Source organism: Beta vulgaris, chromosome 4, assembly GCF_026745355.1.
Source record: "Beta vulgaris subsp. vulgaris cultivar EL10 chromosome 4, EL10.2, whole genome shotgun sequence".
Classification (NCBI taxonomy): domain Eukaryota; kingdom Viridiplantae; phylum Streptophyta; class Magnoliopsida; order Caryophyllales; family Amaranthaceae; genus Beta; species Beta vulgaris.
The window spans coordinates 14,566,357-14,577,251 of record NC_079205.1 but is presented as its reverse complement, the minus strand read 5'-3'; positions in this window follow the sequence as shown (position 1 = coordinate 14,577,251).

Here is a 10,895-nt window from a genome sequence, read left to right as displayed (position 1 = left end):
AGAGTCCCAAATTGATAAAAATACATATATAAATTTTAGGATAAGAAGAAATAGAGTCGGGTTCATACTAATTGTAGTAAATCAATTATAGCTTTTAATATATAGTTCCGAAAATTATAAGTTTGTGCTGTTAGAAATTATTTAAAGAATACTTCAAAAAAAGATTCATTTATATTATATTTTAATTTTATATTAAACTAACATATAAAAAGAAATATCAACTCATGAGGTTGCCAAATTTGGCGTCTTCATTGTACTTCATGTCACATGCCGACATTTGGTGTCTTCATTGGACGTCATATGTCACACTATTAAGATTCATTCATAATATTTAAATTTTATATCGAAGTAATGTATAAAAAGAAATATCGACTATACTAACGTAATAAACTACAAGAAGAATTAGAAATTAAATTAGAATCAGTTTTTTTTCTACAAAACCCATTTATGTTAGAATTAGAATAATCTAAGTTATTACATTATAAATTTTGTCGTTGTATAGTTCTACAACTTATGAAATAGAGCGTGTCAATTAGGACTGTCATGTCATTAATTTTTGTTTTAGATATTATAAAAAGTAGAGTTCTACACATATTTAAATGCATAAAAAGAGTTTTACATAACGAGAAAATAAGATTTTCGTTATAAATAAACAACCTAGATTATTGTATTATGTAAATTGAATAATATAACTTTTGCGAACCCAATTCAAAACATTATTATTCATGACCATTTGAGAGTGTTGGAACATTTATACATAAATGGAATTAAGTGTACAAGACAATGAAACAACATTGGATACCTTGTGTTCTTGGATGCTCTTAGTTGATTATGAGGGATGTTACTAGTCATTGATTCAGCATCAATCTTGATGGTTAAGTGTAGTATGTTACATGGGTTTAATACTCATTAACATGCTAATGAATTAAGATTTTAATGAGCTCTTCAATGGTGTATCATCACTCCTTTGTGACTAATGGCATCCTAGGTTGATGATTATAAATAGGCCATTATAGTTCACTTGTGAACAAGTAGAGAAAAAAAATGTTAAGTGTTCTCTCCTTTAAACACTTGCTTGCTCTTTGAATTTCTAGCTAATTTTCATAGAGTGTAAATCACAATCCAAAATTCAAAGTCCTTTAGAATTCACTTTAATTGATCATATAAGTGAATTACATCTCCATTGTATCTCATTAGTTATTTCGTGGTAACCCGGTGATCCTAGAGGGGCGAAATTAAACTAATAGGAAAGCGGAGATTTCGTGCCTTGGAGTGATATATCCGGTTCTCTCATTGATCACACCTAACAATCTATTAGTTTAATTCTTCTCTTCTTTCTTTTCGGATATGACTCAATCACTCATGGACATGACTATGAACTTCCAAAAGTTGGATAAGTTTGAGGGGGTGAGTTATCGAGTGGCAAAAGAAGATGCACTTCTTGTTACCACTTTAATGTGGTGTATGTTCTTTCAACACCCATGCCACCATTCCCGAAAGATGGAGAGGAAGAGTCCGTGGAGACTACAAGGAAGAGGACAAAGTGGGAGAATTGATGACTACATTTGCCGGGTCACATTCTCAACTCTTTACCGACCCGTTGTTCGATCTCTACCAAAATGTGGAGAGTGCAAAGGAACTTTGGGATGCTCTTGAGGCCAAGTATATTCGGAAGATGCTTCAAGTAAGAAATTCCTTGTTAGTAATTTTAATTCTTTAAAATGACTAATGATCGGCCTATTGTAGAGCAATTCCATGAAGTTCATCATATTTTGAACCAAATAAGATCACATGGTATGGTGATGGATCAGGCAATTGCGGTTGCCTCAATCATTGAAAATTACCAAATTCTTGGAAAGATACAAAACTTCTTAAAACATAAAAGGAAGACATGTCCATGGAGCAATTAGGAACTCATCTTCGTATTGAAGAGGGGATCCGGGCTCAAGATGGGGTTAAGGATACTACTCTAGTATTCCTAAAGTCTACCGTTAATTGGTAGAGGTTGGTGGGTCTAGTAAGACCAAGAAATCCAACAAAAAAACATAACAAACCAATGTTGCAAACAAAAGAAGAGAAGACCTCTCCTTGTTGGATATGCAATGGTCCTCATCAAGAGGGATTGTCCTTCTAACAACAAGAAGAAGACAAAGAAGAACAACCTAGTGTTGTTCAAAACCAAGGTAAAATGCACATGTTAATGTAATTGAAGAAATGCATTTTGTTGCTATGATTTCTGAAATTATGTGTGTGCAGGTTGATGATTCTTGGTGGATAGATTCGGAGCCTCTAGACATGTGTGCAATAAAAGATTCTTCAAGTCTTTGAAAGATTTGGATGATGGTCCAATCTTGTATATGGGGAATGATTCTACGGTAAAGGCTAAGGATAGGCCAAGTAGAATTGTTGTTAACCTCGGGAAAGACTTTAACTCTCCGGGATGTTGTTATGTACCGGAAGTTAGGAAGAATCTTGTGTCGGAGGTCTTTGAATAAGTTTGGTTTTAAAGTTGTTTTTGAGTCGGATAAGTTTGTTATTTCCAAGGGTGGTATTTTGTTGGACAAGGTTTCTTTTGTAATGGAATGTTTAAATTTAATATTGATAATAAAATTGTTCTAGTTCTATTTACATGCTTGATGTTTCTTCTCTATGGCACAATCGTTTATGTCATGTGAATTATCGTAGATTATATGACATGTCTAAAATGGGTTAATACCCCCTTTCGATTTAAAGTTAGAGAAGTGTCACACTTGCGTGCTAAATAAAATTACAAAAAATCCTTATCCTAGTGTGACTAGACAAACGGTATTGCTTGAATTGGTGCATAGTGACTTGTGTGACTTTCATAGTTCACCTTCTTTAGGAAATAAAAAATATATTGTAACTTTTATTGATGATTTTTCAAGGTTTTGTTACATATATTTATTATTTACTAAAGATGAAGCACTAGAAAAGTTTAAGACCTTTAAAACGAAGTGGAACTCAACTTAATAAAAGTTAAAAGACTTCGAACGGATAGGGGTGGTGAATATATAATCCTAGTTATTTTAGTTCCATAGGTGTAATTCATGAAACAACCGCCCCATACTGACCTCAAAGTAATGCTATAGCGAAAAGGAAAAATAGGTACCTAAAAGAAATGGTTAATACCATGCTTTCTAATTCAGGTCTTAATGACGGTTTTTGGGGTGATGCAATTTTAACTGCATGTTATATTTAAATCGAGTTCCTAATAAAAGGAATAAGACTACCCCTTATGAACTTTGGTGTAAAAAAAGCCTAATCTCAATTACCTTAAGGTATGGGGTTGTAGGGCAATTGTCAAATTGACGAACCTAAAAGGAAAACTTTAGGTGAAAAAGGAATTGATTGCATTTTATAGGCTATGCGGTACATAGCAAAGCCTATAGGTTTTATGTCATTGAGCCAATGACTTTATCTCTATTCATTCCGTGATAAAGTCAAGGGATGCAATATTTGATGAGATCGTTCTCATCGATTCCAAGACCAAAGGACATGATACCTAGTACTAGTTCCAATGTTGTGATGACATTTCTAATGATCATGATACCACAACACCGGAAATTAGGAAAAGTAAAAGAATTAGAAAAGAGAAATCTTTTGGACCGGATTTTCAACTATATTTAGTTGAAGGGTCAAGGGAGTCAATTTCGACTCAAATTTCATATTGTTACAATATGGAGGAGGATCCTAGGACCTTTGATGAGGCTATGAAGTCTCATGATTCTTTTTCTGGAAAGAGGCGTGAATGATGAAATGGATTTATAATGGGTAATCATTCTTGGATTTTAGCTAATTTACCTCCCGGTTGCAAACCCCTAGGTTGTAAATGGATTTTTGTAAGGAAAAAGAAAATCGATGGAACCATACTAAAACATAAGGCCCGTTAGTGGTCCAAGGTTTTAGGCAAAAATATGGTATGATTACTTTGATATTATGCTCCGTAGCTAGAATAGCTACTATTGACTTTTGATAGCATTTGCTGCGATTCATGGTCTAGTAATCCACCAATGGATGTAAAATCTACTTTCCTTAATGATGAATTGGAGGAGGAAGTATACATGAATCAACCTGAAGGGTTTGTGGTAAAGGTCAAGAAACTAAAGTTTGCAAATTAGTTAGATCTTTGTATGGTCTTAAACAAGCACCTAAGCAATGGCATCAAAAATTTGATGAGTTGTGTGTCTAGTGGGTTCAAAATAAATCAGTCCGATAAGTGTGTATATATAAATTTGATAATAACGGTAAAGGAGTTATAATTTGCTTATATGTGATGATATGCTTATTTTGGGACTGATTTGGAACAAGTGGAAAAAACCAAAGTCTTTCTCTCTTCTAGCTTCACCATGAAAGATTTAGGTGAAGCGGATGTTATTCTAGGTATTAGAATAATGAGAGGGAAAGGGTCGATTTCTTTATCACAATCTCATTATATTGAAAGTGATCAAGATGTTTAATGAGTCGAATTCGACTTATTTTGCTACTCCATGGATCCTAGTATTCACTTGGTTCCGAGTAATGGTACTCCTATTTCACAATTGGAGTATGCAAGCTTAATTGGAAGCTTGATGTATGCTATGACTAGCACTCGGCCGGATATAGCTTTTGCTATTGGCAAGCTCAGTAGGTATACTAGTAATCCTAGTATGTTGCATTGGCAAGCATTGAGAAGAGTGTTAAGGTACTTGAATAAGACCCACTACAAGAATAGTGTTTATCTACGACGAAACATTACGACCGTGCGCGAATATCGTCGTAAATGGTTAGAATTTACGTCCGTTTCAAAAAGTGATCGTAGATAGTGTCAGTTTTTTGCGACGAGTCTTAATTCTTGTGGTAGAAATAGAAATCCGGTCGCAAAATCGCCTGAAATATACCCAAAAACTGAGCGGGAACATTCTTAGGCGCTAAAAGGCAAATAAATTCTTAAAATATAAAAAATAACCTTAAAAAAAAACCCTATTCCCACTCCCCTGATCGTGCAATTCATCTCTTCCTCACTCCCCCTCAACAGCTTGAAGGCTCGAACAAAACTGAACGCCAGAAAACTGAACGACATAAATTGAACGCCAAATACCACTCTATTCTAGTACTTCATTTGCGAATTGAGGAAAGGAAATCTTGACTGGTAAGTTTTTTGTCTTATTTTCCCAAAATTATCAATTTCAATTTTGTTCTTCAAGAATCTGCTTTAATTGATTATTAGGTTAAATTTCGTTCCCAAAATCTTCAAGTTTGTGTTTCAATAATCTGCTTCAATCGATTATTAGGTTGAATTTCGTTCCCAAAATCTTCAATTTTGTTCTTCAATAATCTGCTTTAATCGATTATTAGGTTGAATTTCATTCACAAAATCTTCAATTTCGATTTGGTTCTTCAATATTCTGCTTTAATTGAATATTTAGGATGAATTTCATTACCAAAATAATCTTTTCGTTCCCAAAAACGAAAATGGACCGACCTAGATGAGAAAAAAGGGCAACTTTCATGAAATTCTACTACTCACCTTCAACAAAAATGGATACATAAGTGCTTTGGAGAATTCCACTTTTAGAGATGGAATACAATTTGTCTATTTTTTAGGATTCCGCTTCCACTAAGAATCTAAGTACTGGAATAAAGTCAGAAATTCCACATCTTTTTTAATAAAGTTTGTCGATTTTTTCATGAAGGGAATGAATTTATCACTTTTGCAGGTATTAGCAGTTAAGATCAAATGTATGTCATTTTTTGTAAAATTTTCTATATTTGAATAATCATTATACCCAAGCTATACCATTTCCAACCTCTGTATTGATGAATTGATAATTACTTAGATTGTGTTAATTTTGCAATTTTGGTTTTCTTTATACAGCAAGTTGTTGATGTGAATTTAAGATCTTTTCTCTAAACCGTATTCCATATGTGTGTCTCAAATTGCCATTAAAATCATTGAACAATATAAGTTGTAACCGCTTTCATGCATATTACTTATCATATGTAGTGTTTTTCTTTGGTCTTAATAGTCTATTTGATTATTGGAAGTTGCACACGTTGTATCATGCTTTCAATTGGCCATATTTCATAATGAGTCTTGTAGCTTCTTGCTAATCACCTGATATCATGGACAGTGATCACTCTGCTATTTTGTGTTTTTTTGTTTTCATGCATGATCTTCTAGCTTTAGTTCCTAACCTACATAAGTGCATGTATATGTTGATTATCATATGTAGTGTTTTTCTTTGGTCTTAATAGTCTATTTGATTAATGGAAGTTGCACACGTTGTATCATGCTTTCAATTGGCCATATTTCATAAAGAGTCTTGTAGCTTCTTGCTAATCACCTGATGTCATGGACAGTGATCACTCTGCTATTTTGTTTGTTTTTGTTTTAATGCATGATCTTCTAGCTTTAGTTCCTAATCTACATAAGTGCATGTATATGTTGATACTGTCGTCAATCGTCTTGATCTTTTTAGGTGTGCTGCAAATGGTTAGAGTTTAGCTAACTGAAATGATCTATGCTTCAACTTGACCATGTAGGAAATAGGAACTAGGATTGGCTGGTCCCTTAAGCTACATTGTTCAAACTTCTTAAGTAGATTGTTTTTTTTATACTAGTATTGTCTGAAAAATGGGCCTCTTCAGAAAGTGAAACTACTACGGTATTGTGCTTTTGCTTTGGTCGAGTGTAACTTGGTTGAATTGAATAAAAATTAACCTTCCTTATATTGCCTATAATATTTCGTAGCTGATTCTTTTTTTTTTTTTTTGTGGATTGTGTCTTCTATCTACTTGTTCAACTTGGTTGCACTTTTTTCTTGAAATAACTCCCTATTGTGCCCCTTGTTTTGCTAGCATCTTCTTCATCTTAAGTGTGCCCCGCAGCAGTCTCCTCCCCCTATGTCTGAGTATTGTGCATCTGCATCAGTGGCTGCCCCATTTTTGTCTTCCCCTCTATCGTTTGCATCTGCCTCTGTGTGAACCTCACTGAACTATAGACTATGCACTGGCACACTTAGGGTTCTGGAAAGAGCTATCACAACGGTTGCACCAACGTTCAAGTTCGCGACATATAGTAAAGAAAAGGTTATTACACTGTATATATATATTTTTTATTTGAAGGTCCCCATGAAAAGTAGTAAAGAAAAGTGTTGTTGAAGAAATATTAAACATGCTCATGGAAGCTCATGCTCAACAATCTAACGGTCAAGACCAAGCTATACACAACCATTCACGTGAAAATCAAGGTATAATGAATTCTTTTGATCCGATTTGCTGCACATGAATTGGAAATAGGTCTGCTTCTATTATTGTGTTACTACTTCTAGAACATTGCTGCACATTTTAGGATCTTAAGAATCTTAAGAATTTTCTGCCTGCAATGATGAATTGGAAATAGGTTGCTTCAGTTATTGTGTTACTGTCTGCTCTATTATTGTGTTACTGCTTCTGTAACATTGCTTCTGTAACAATGCTTCTGTAACAATGCTTCTGTATACATTGCTTCTGTTTTTGTAAAATTAGTGTAATCGCATAAGTTTTTAGGATTATAATGATTTGAAGGTTTGTTAGTTATAATTTACACAACATGTATCAATCATCTACCTAGGTTTCTAAACGAAAACCCTCCCAAAAAAAACTTTAGCAAACCACACCCACCCCAGCGCGGCTTGCCAGCAGCCTGCTCACCTGTGCTCCAACAGGTCCCGGTGAGCCAGCTAACTTTAGGTACCCTTTTGCCGGCCATCTTCTACTCCAATTGAAGCTGCGAAATGGCAAAGCAGGGCTTTTGTAGCAGATTCAAGAGGGCAGCAGCACCTCCTCTTCTACCAGATATTTTTTTGGATTCAGGTTCCGGTGGCTCTTTCTCTCCTCATAGTTATTGTCTCTGCTTTTGGTTCTTGTTTTGGGTTTGTTTTCCTTCTATCATGTTAAGCTTAAATCAGTTTGTGTTGTTAGTTTACTTGTGTAATTTAAATGTTGTTCGAGGATTGATCCTTTGGTTGTATTCCTTTTCATCAGTGTGTGGGAAAGAGGAATGAATAGGTTTGCTTGTTTGTGGATTATTGCCTTCCATTTGGGAAGTCAGAGGACGAGTGGAGAATTAACCACTCACTTAAACTTTGCAGTTTTAGGGATCAGATGGAGTAAAGTTGGCGTCAAGCAGTCCCATTCCATCAGCTCTACAACACCTATAATGAAGCATATCCTTTGTGTTTATTTGTAGTCATAGTTTGTTGGCTTTTGTTTTGTTAGTGTAACGAAGTATGTAGTCCTCCCAACAAATTGGCCACTGGTCGGAAATTTGTGGGGTGTAATAGTGTACTTTGTTTTACGTTTAATATAATTGCCCGAGTTCTTGTAAAAAAAATAAAATGAAATTACACAACCTAAAATATGTATTATTATCTTAACTACCTCTACTATATTCAAACCTCTTTTGCTCTTCTTCGTTGGAAGAAAATTTAATTGACCTTTGTTCTTTTGTTTCTAGGTACAAGTTAGAAGCGAGGATTTATCCTTTGGCCAAACTAATTGTAGCAGGCAATGCCGTGGAGACCCCTTATGTGAAGTATTTGGATGTTGGTATGATGCGCACTAAAGTTTGGTGTTAGAAATTCTGTTGGGATTGATATATTAGATCAAAGTATTTTGTTTTTAAGGTTGTTTTAGATTGGAAAAAAATTGACAGATTAGGTTGACTTTTTATTGTTATTTTGGACTATGATGAACCTATACTATATAGGTGCTTTTATTATTGATATTCGTATTTTAACATTTACTCAAATTTTGTTTATAAAATATTATTAAGCATGGATTTTACGATGTTTGGAGTGATATATGGTATAAACAGGGTGCAAAGGTGGTTGTATTGTATGTCTACTACAATTTAATTAAACAAAGCCAATACGGATGCTTACTTGTGAATTTTCAGAAAAAAGAATTGTGATGTGACATGTGGTCGTAAATATTGGTAAACAAATTTAGTAAATAAATTACGACAAGGAAAAAAGTTACAGTGTAAAATTGCGACCTGATTATTCGACGTAGTTAGGTATACAAACATTTTCGAAAAATATGTATTATGATGGGATATTTGGTCGTAAAAGAACATTTGAATTTTCAAAAACTATGAATTACGACCAGAATATCTTGTCGCAAAAAGAAACATTTAAATTATTCAAACAATGAATTGCGACCATAAACCTCATCGTAGATACTTACTATTTACGACAAGAATTGTATCTCGTTGTAAATAGTTTATTACGACGGGTCAAATAACCCGGTCGTAAACTAGTACCATGTCTTTTGCGAAGAAGCCTATTGCGACGGCTCGCGACCGTACGGAATTCTCGTCGTAAAAGACCTTTTACGACGAGAAATGGCTTATTTACGACTGGAAAACCGGTCGTAGATGAAGCTTTCTCTTGTAGTGACCTTGGACTATGTCATAACTTACAAAAGGGAACCATCTATCTTAGAAGGTTACTCTCGGATGCTAGTTGGATTTCCTATAAGGAAGATTATTCATCCACTAGTGGTTGGGTGTTTCTTCTTGGAGGAGGTGCTATTTCATGGGCATCCAAGAAACAAACATGTATAACGGATTCCACTATGGCATCGGAATTCATTGCTTTGGCTTCTTGTTGCCAATAAGCGGAATGGCTAAGGAATGTGTTGAGTGAAGTTGACTTATGGGTCAAACCTATGTCACCTCTTGCTATCCATTGTGATAGTGCATCAACCATAGCTAAAGCATATAGTGAAGTCTACAATGGCAAGTCAAGGCACGTTGGAGTTAGACACAGCTATGTGCGGGAAATGATAAGGAATAGTTGTATAACTATTAATTTTGTTCGGTCTAGTTTGAACTTGGCGGATACGTTTACTAAACCGTTGTCAAGGGAACTAGTGAACAAAATGAACAAAGGGATGGGTCTTAAGCCTATTGATCAACCTATGGTGAAGGAAAACTCTATTTGATGTCTAATACAACGTTAGATCTCAAATTCAAAGAGGATAGTACTTCTCTAAGAGGTTGGGAGCACTTGTTTAATACATCCCGAGGTTAGTGCTTGTTGCTACAATGTTAAAGAGGTTGAATTTATTCTTAATAAATCTTTGATAAAGTGCTCAATTGTAGGAGCATGTTCGGAAAGATTTACCTATATAAGCTAGAAGTTTGGCCGCTTCACCAAGTCTAAGGCTTGATTTGGAATGCTTATGAATGGATATGGACACCATGGCGTCAAAGGTGTAGAGGGTTAAAGGAATTTTTGTTAGTACTTGTGTGTATTGTATCTTCGATAATTCATAGTGATTTTTTGATTCAAAGCTTAGTCTATCATAACAATTGGAGTTATCATAAAGTATACATATACTAAGTAGGAATTCAATCTTTATGACATTTCTATTCACTAGTAGAAAAAGGTCAATTTGCATCGGCCCATTTGCGTCGCACAAACACGGAAACGATGCAAATATACTATTTGCGTCGCATGTAACAATGAATCGACGCATAAAACGAACTATGTGCGTCGTATCTAAATATTGTGCGATGCAAATCATCTATGTGCGTCGCATGAAGGTCATGGTGCGACGCACAAAACAAAGTAATCTGCGTCGGACCCCTTAGCCCATCCGACGCAGATCAGCCCAAAAGCCCAATATTCTAACCCCATAACCAGCGCCCCTCTTAACATTACTCAAAACCCTAAAGCTTCTCAAAACCAACCCGCCTCCCTTTCGTCCCTCTCAACCCGCCTCCCTCTCTTTCTCTCTCCCTTTTCGTCCCTCTCAACCCGCCTCCCTCTCTTTCTCTCTCACTTTCTTTCTCACTTTCTCTCTCACTTTCGTCCCTCTCTTTGTCTCTCACTTTCGTCCGACGATCT